A 9,054-nucleotide genomic window follows, 5' to 3' on the forward strand; every position below is an offset into this window, starting at 1 on the left:
AGTGGTTAAAATGGTACTTTTTAAAATATAAATTTATTTATTTTATTTATTTATTTTTGGCTGCATTGGGTCTTCGTCGCTGCACACGGGCTTTCTCTAGTTGCAGTGAGCGGGGGCTACTCTGCGTTGCAGTGCATGGGCCTCTCATTGCGGTGGCCTCTCTTGTTGCCGAGCACGGGCTCTAGGCATGCAAGCTTCAGTAGTTGTGGCTCGCGGGCTCTAGAGCGCAGGCTCAGTAGTTGTGGCTCACGGGCTTAGTTGCTCCGCGGCATGTGGGATCTTCCCGAACCAGGGCTCGAACCCGTGTCCCCTGCATTGGCAGGCAGACTCCCAACCACTGCGCCACCAGGGAAGCCCTAAAATGGTACATTTATGTTGTGTATATTTTACCACAACTAAAAAAAGGTAAAACATATCATTATGTTGTACACCTGAAACTAATATGTCAATTATACCTCAATTTAAAAATAAGTAGGAAAAAAAGGTTAAAAATAGAAAATGCAACCCCAGAAGGCCCTCCTTACAGGAAGGGAATTTCTTTCTTAGCGGCACTTCCTCTGAGATTTCAAGGGGGCCTTCTCAGCTGGAGAAGCAGTAGGTTTCAGACCGTAAATCTTTTGATTTTCACAGCCCAATAAAGTAAACAAAATAAGGAGGACCAATTTAGCATTGTCAGCTTTTTAATTTTACCAAGTAAATTCTTTAAAAACTAATGGATACAACAAATTGCTGTCTACTACCACTATCATCCTTTAAAAAAAATAAAAGCCAGGTCACAAAGAATATATTTTTATATTGAAATCATTTGCTGGATGAAAACCCTCACTCCTACCCTTTTGCTCTTATTTAGCATTGAAAAAACTTTTGTCATGGCCCTTGGACTGATTACCAGAGTTGGGTATTCTAGTCTTAAACGGATTTCCTATTAACCATCTCACCACATGCAGGTTATAACAAATGAGGGTTTGCAACGTGCCAAGGTTCCTGGCCATCCACTGTTCACTTTATATCTCTCTTATAACCTGGTAAATTTTCTTTTTAAAAGGCCTGTTCTGGGACTTCCCAGGTGGCGCAGTGGTTAAGAATCCGCCTGCCAATGCAGGGGACATGGGTTTGAGGCCTGGTCCGGGAGGATCCCACATGCCGCGGAGCAGCTAAGCCCGTGTGCCACAACTACTGAGCCTGCGCTCTAGAGCCCGCGAGCCACAACTACTGAGCCCACGTGCCGCAACTACTGAAGCCCGCGAACCTAGAGCCCATGCTCTGCAACAAGAGAAGCCACCGCAATGAGAAGCCTGCGCATTGCAAAGAAAAGTAGCCCCCACTCGCCGCAACTAGAGAAAGCCCGCGCGCAGCAACGAAGACCCAATGCAGCCAAAATAGATAAATAAACTTTAAGAAAATAATAATAAAATAAAATAAAAGGCCTGTTCTGATGACAGCTTGAATCTAGCTTAACAGAAACAAGGCAGGCAGAAAAAGAGAAGGCTACCAGTTTCTATGTGAACACTGTATTTCAATTTAAGCTCAAATTTCCGAGAGGAGAAAGCCCCTTAGGAGTCGAAGAGGTGGGGGGGATGCAATAGGGAAGAGGTGAGGACTTTCTCTAAAGTTTCAAAACCATTTAAGTGGTCCTGGAAACATCTGACTGGAAGAAAATGACAGGAGCTTCCCAAGGGACTGTAGAGAAACACCCCTGTGGGCTACTCTCCCTTTGACCTCTTATTCACACTAATCTCCCCCTTTTGACTTCTGCAATAAACGTGAGGAGAGAGGATTCTTAGAGGGAAGAGCTAGAGACTAGGAATGGCTTTATCTTCCCGGGGAAAATCTTGCTGCGATAGTGAGAGAGAAAGGACCAAGAGGCGAGTTTCAACCTGCAGCCCAGGAGCTTGGGGACTTTCACACCAGGTGACTGGAGAGCTGCCCTGTCACCTGGCTGGGAGTGCTGGTTCGGACTCCAACAGAAGAGAGGGAAAGTCAGGGTTTCTCTCTTTTGAAGTGTTAGAGGAAAAAGAGGAAAAGAACTAGTAAATAAGGCACTCCCTTGGACCATTGTCTTGCAAAGCAAGGACTTGAGAAATCCACCAATATTTACAGTGTAGATACTGCAGTCAAGACATTGTTGAATTTTAGCTGTGTTGATAAGAAGGTCCTCGTTTATTTTGCCCTGACCCTTTGCAGATCTACTCGTTCTAAAACCAATTTCTAGTTTACTGTTTTGTTGCTTTGATCCACAATTTCTGATGATCCCTGCAGAGGTTGAGGAAGACATTTTGCCTTATAAGATCATCACTTAATAGAATAATGAGAACAAACATATTGAATAATCACTATGTACCAGACACTCTCCTAAGCATTTTATGTGTATTAACTCACCTAATCCTCACACTAACTCTGTGAAGCAGTGACCATTACTCTCCTCACCTTACAGATGGGGAAACTGGACCTGACAAACTTACTGAAGGTGCCACGGTTGTGCTCTGACCCCCCTCTCTACAATCCTTCATGATGGGAAGTGTCTCCATACAGACTGTTCAGCCCATAGGAATTTGAAAACATCTAATTTTCACTATTCTACTTTCCAAAATAGTTTCTAAAACCCTATTATTGTAAAAAAAATTTAAAAAGTGGGGACTGTATGCTAAGTTCTATATTTTTAAAAAGGGAGGGAATGAGCTAATCACTGCATCAGGGCAAAAGACATCTCTCCGGCGTAATTAAGGATTTACCTGCGTGCCTCAGACTTAGCTTTGCCAGAGGTCTAAGTTTTCCCAGTTGTCTCTTCCTGTCTCCCCAGCTATACTGTGAGCGCAAGAGAGTGTCTTTTTCAAGTCTCTATATCTCCAACACCCAGTATAATCCCTGGTACTCAGTAGGCAGGCACTTAATACATGTGAGGGAAGATATTAACAACCCAGCACCGTGATTAACCACAGACAGGTGAAGTTACTTGCCTCCAATCTACACAGAGCTAGTAAGCTGCAGGGTTGGAATGCAAACACAAATTTGATTCTGAAAATCTAGGCTGTTTCCACAAAGAAGGCCATCCCTATGTGTCCTCTTATGTACTTTTCATGTTAGTGTTCTCTTTCCTATGTTGTGAATTCCTAGTGGATGTCAGTCTCCAGAGTGGCCTTTATTTTACAGGTGTTATTTATCAAGTGCTTAGTATGGGCCACACATTGTGCTCAGCACCCCCCATACACAATCTCATTTAACTTTCACAGCAATCCCATGAAGCTTGGCGATATTATTACAGCCTTTGACAGATGGGCAACTGAGACTAAATGGGGCAATTTAACTTGTACGCTGGCCTGAGTAAGAGGTTCCTAAATGCAAATTCTGGGTCCCCGCTGTGTGCTCTTGCCCAGGCCTTCAGACCATTGCCACTACCCCACCCTGCTTCATGTAGCCTCTGGTGCCCTGCTAGGTCCCTCAGCCTCTCCTGACACTTCATCAGCCACGGACTGGCAGGGCCACACCTGGATCTTGCCATGATCTATGATGGCTCCACCTATGAAACTCAATAACTCTCATCCACAGCCTCAACCTCATCCAACCTGACTCACTCCCCTACTGCCAGGTACCAATGCACTGTTTTTAAGCCTCCAGTTCCTCAACTTACCCCTTTCCTCACACTCAAGCTCCTTCAGGGGCTCATTTTCTTACATCTGTAGCTTAAACCTTCCTCTTGCCCGTGTCATCACCACCACTCATGCCCCGTGAGTTCCTAAACTTAAGTCATTTCCCTTCCCTCGTTCTCCCATACTTGGTCAGTGCCATGTTGTGATTTACAAGAAATTCATATTTGATCATTCAGAGGACCAAAATCTATGTCTCATATGTATTTGATCTTCATTCACAGTTGCTCTGATGGCTCACAGCTCCCCAAGCTCTTGGAATTTCCTAAGGGTTGAGAGTGATCAAGGTGTCTCTTGTTGTGTTAATGATGTGTCTTTTGGAAAACACCTAAGGCTGGGGGTTGATTGCCAATGGGACCGACCTGTGATTAGACCTCCAGGGAGGGGAGCTAGGCTGGAGTTGAAATCAACACCATTGGCCAATGATTTAGTCAATCATGTGTATGTAATAAAGCCTCCATAAAACCCCTAAAAGGACAGCGCTGGGGCCCTTTCTTGGAGTTTCCATGTGGGGGAACCAGTTTCCATGTGGGCTCTGGGCCCCAACCTCCACGAGGGCAGAACCTCCTTTGTTTGGGACCTAGCCTTATGTATCTCTTCATCTGGCCCTTGATTCCTATCCTTTAATATCTTTTTATAACAAATCTAGTGAAATGTGTTTTCCTAAGTTTTGTGAGTCATTCTAGCAAATTAATTGAACCCAAGGAGAGAGTCATGGGAACCTCCAATTTATAGCCTGATGGTCAGAAGTACAGGTAACAACCTGGACTTGCAATTAGCATCCTGAGTTAGAGGGGGTCATTGGAACTGCTAATTCATAGCCAGTCGGTCAGGAGCACAGGTGACAACCTGGGCTTGGGACTGGCATCTAAGGTGGAGGGTGGTCTTGTGGGCCTGAGCCCTTTACCTGTGGAATCTGATTCTACGTCCAGGTAGATAGTGTCAGAATTGAGTGGAATTTCCTGTCACCCTGTTGGTGTCCAAGAATCGCTTGTTGGTGTGGGGAAGCCTACACACACACACACACACACACACACACACACACACACACACACACGTTGGAACTGGGCCCAGGAACCCTGCTGGAGGAAGTCACACACCCATGCACCTTGGTGCCCTCACAGATCTGTGCTCTTTGGTCTCAGCGTGGCCCTCATTGCCCTCTGCCATTCCTCCAGGGCCTTTACCATCTTTACCACTTCCCCTCAACCCTTAGTCGACCTCTAGTTACCTCTCTCTCTGCCTCTTCCATAGCCAAGCTCCCCCAGATAATCTACACTCACTGCCTTCCCTTCCTCACCTGTCATTAGTCAACCGACTATTAATTCAATCATGCTTTTGCCACTTTCACCCCTCCAATAAAACCAGGCTGGCCAGGTGTACCATTGGTCCTTGAATTGCAAATCCAGTAGGGTGCCTTTTGGTCCTCATTTTACTTGATTTCTCTGTGGTATTTGGTGTTATCGACCATCCCCTTCTTGATGGTCTTACTTTCTATGACATCACTCTGTTCTCCTTGGGGGATTTTTTTTGTTTTTTGGCCACACTGCACAACATGAGGGATCCTAGTTCCCTGACAAGGGATCGAACCATACCCCCCTGCAGTGGAAGGGCGGAGTCTTAACCACTGGACCACCAGGGAGGTCCCTGCTCTCCTTGCTTTAATTAATTTATTATTTTAGTCAACAAACTTCCCTACCTTGTGCTTGGCATTACGGTATTAGGTGCTTGGGATACAAAGATCAAAAAGAGGTGGTGACTGTCCTTAAGGGCTAAGAAGTTTGGTTAGATTTCTGGAAATTTTGTAACTTCTTCAAGTTGTTTTGCTGCCTCTTTGTTTCTCAGAATAGTGTGGGAACCCCCTTTAAGGATGGTGCACTGGGAAAAGAGAAGGCTCAGTAGACCTGGCTTGGGAGATCACAGGGAAGGCAAAGCTAAAGGTACTCCACCCAATTCCAAAGCTGGGGGGAAAGAACAGCCAATAGATGGAGCGACAGCTAAGCAGTAGAAGAACTAGCCACGAAAGAAAGGGGACAACGGAAAGAAACACTAGTCTTCATCGAAGAGTAGCTGCAGGAGCCTAAACTGCAAAAAGCTCATATGGGTTCCTTGCTGTCAAAATCCATGTCTCTTGTACCTGTTTGTTCTATTTGCATTGCCACCATCCTATCCTAAGCCTTCTACAGTTCTGGCTTTCAAAGCTTCTGCATGACCCCTCCCCAAAAGATACCTCTGGCAGAAAGTATCCCTCCATCCTGTGCATGGGGTCATGCACTTTGGGGTCATAGAATTGGGTTTCTCCTGAAAGGGTAAAAGGCCACAACTGTGGGGCTCAGGAGGCTGAATGGAATCGACTTGGATTTTTGAGAGATTTCGATGATTGGCAGGGTCCACTTGGGTGCTGGAGGTTAAAGGTGTCCCCTGAAGTGTACTAGGTAGGGTGCACCCCTCTTTCCCTGGGATCTCATTTGGAATGAAGTAGGGTTTACGAGCCCCAGAGAGCGAGGTGTACCTTGTAAACGTGATTATTTATACATTAGTTTCCTTTTTTTTCTCTCTTTGTGCTCAGTCAACTTTTCTTTTTTTTTTAATTTAATTTGTATTTTATATTGGAGTATAGTTGATTTACAATATTGTGTCAGTTTCAGGTGTACAGCTAAGGGCTCAGTTATACATATACATGTATCTATTCTTTTTCAGATTCTTTTCCCATATAGGTTATTACAGGATATTGAGTAGAGTTCCCTGTGCTATACAGTAGGTCCTTGTTGATGATCTATTTTATATATAGTACTGTGTATATGTTAATCCCAAACTCCTAACTTATCCCTCCCCCATTAGTAAACTTTTCTTAACTGTATGTGTATTTGACCTATGCTAGGCGGAAGCAGAGGAGGGGACTTTTGACAGAGCTTTGAAAGGGAAGAAGTCTACCTCTGAGGCCAATGTGGTGAAGGCAGTGGGGACGGCGGGAAAGACCACAACACGAGTCAAATCAGAAGTAAAGATCTGAGATCACTGGGCTCTTCATACTAACCTTACAGCCCTGGGTTTTGCTTCATTTTAGAAGACGGCATCCCCTTACTCAACCCTCACTGCTGGATGGTCTCTCTTACCCAGTACTTTTGCTCTAGTTGCTCTCACTCACGTTGCTAACTTCCCTAGGATGTCCTCCCTCCCTCTGCCAATTAACACCTAACCACTCAAGCACCGTTTTCTCCATAAACTCATCCTTCGCTCGTCCTACACACGTCAATGTTCCCTTTTGGAAGCTTCTAGCTCTGTACCACACGAGCATCGGTGACAAGCCGACGTAAGCAACGTGTATAGGTCTCATCTTCTCCAATTAGGTGGAGAACTCCGTAGTGGAGATGCTGTCTTCTTGTCTTCGGTATTGCTCCAAGTGACAAGCACACAGCCAACTCCATCTATACTTGGAGACTGAACTATTCCAATTTAAAAGACACAGAGTGGAAGAGACAGGAGGCATGAGAAGGGCTTTACATTCATTGTTTTGACTGATATTCTACAGTGACAAGAAATTCCAGGAATAACATAAGCACGGGTGGTGGCGCGGAAGTTCTTTCAAACATCATTTTGCCCTCTTTATCGAGGAAATGTAAAGCCCCTCCTCATCTCTGAAGATCCAGAACGAAGAGTCCCCTCCAAACACACAGATTCCACACTAAACTCCCCCAAAGTGTCCACTATCTGTACGAACATATTACTTCCCTCTTTGTTGACAAGTGTCTGGAAAGAACAACCTCCATAATAAATCTCTGACAGGCCTAGTTCATCTCCATAAATCATTCAGGGACGGAGGTCAGGAGAGGGTATTCTTTCGGTATTATTCCAGGCAGATTGTACAGTTCAGGCCCCATTAGTGAGCACAAAAGGGCATCCATAAAATATTCATAGGCTGCGGTACAAATACATTGACTGCTTGGGGGACCCAGTGCCTAAGGCATGAGATTCGTCAGACCGGTGGTTGCAGCAGTCTGCTCCCTTCAGCTCAGAGGTTTCCACAGCTCATCAACAAATCTGATTTAGAATTTAAAGGGATTTTTTGAAACCACAAGAGAAAGGGTGGGGTAAGCTGGAGGTGAACTATTTTGCCCAGGTCTCCCAGCCTGAGGAGAAGCAACTGGCTTCTCATGGGGAGGGCCATCTGGTGAAGGAGAAAAACCTCCTGGGAGAAATACTGGATAAAGTTAGAGTTGGGAAAAAGAAAGGAAAGAAAGAAAGAAGGAAAGAAAGAAGGAAGGAAAGAAAGAAAGGAAGGAAGGAAGGAAGGAAGGAAGGAAGGAAGGAAGGAAGGAAGGAAGGAAGGAAGAAGGAAAGAAAGAAATCTCCTAGAAAAATACCTGGGGAGGAATCCCTGCTGTGAAAGACACCCTCCCCCCTCTATTCATTATTGCTATTTTTTATCACATACAATTCCATCTAATCCAAATTTGATAGCATATGCAATCAATGCAAGGTACTTCCCTGATAAGGAATCAAAAAGTGAGGATGATATACTTTGCATTTCCAGGTTAGAATTTACTGGAAGATAATGATGCTGTTCCAGTGGAAGAAAAAAATATCCATCAATATTCCTCCTTGGATACTGGCAGGGAAATGAGATCCTGTTTTCCCAGGGAAGTTGTCACATGTGGCAGCTGCAGGTGGCTGGAGTGGAGGCCTGAGCCTAGCTGGGGAGAGAAAAGGAGCATTCTGAGTCACCCCAGATTCAGATCTAGGAGGTGTTACCTCTGCAGGAAGCATGAAGGTGGGTGGCAGTGAGGGGTGGGAGGGCAGAATGCATCAAAATCCCGATACTGGAGGGAAGAGAAGGGCAGAGAAAATGGCTCAGGCTAGGATGGATGCCTCATGTGGTTTTAATCTTCTAGACACTGGGCATGAAGTGGTTAAAAAGAAACCCAAGGCAGCTGCAGCCCGGGACTCTGTTATAAGAAGTAACGTAGAGTTCATTTTTCTATGCCATCGAGGGAGACTTTGTTTTTCAACTGGGACTCAGTCTGGAAGCTGTTCTACCCACTAGAAAGCCAGAGGCTATACAACCCTGCCATTGCCACAGCATGACTCAGGGGCAGCTGAACAAAGCCCAGGACAGAGCAGGGCAGCTGCAACTGTCTCGCACTTTGGCACCATCTATGGAGGAGAGCAAAACCGCCTTAGAAATAGAGAACGATGTAGCCATCCTTCACCAATATAACTACCAGACACATACAAGGCTTACCTGTAAAAACCTGAAAAACTAGAGAAAAATAAGAGCGAATATTTAGCTGAGCTCAAGCAAAGAAAGAAGTCATCAGTAATAGTAAAAGTACTGAGAAACTTGTGCGAGGTCTGTAGGTGGAGCTGGGGTCTGTGCTACACCAGAGCCTTACTCTCAGCTCTGCACAGA

Source organism: Balaenoptera physalus (assembly GCF_965194825.1).
Source record: "Balaenoptera physalus genome assembly, chromosome: 7".
Taxonomy (NCBI): Eukaryota; Metazoa; Chordata; class Mammalia; order Artiodactyla; family Balaenopteridae; genus Balaenoptera; species Balaenoptera physalus.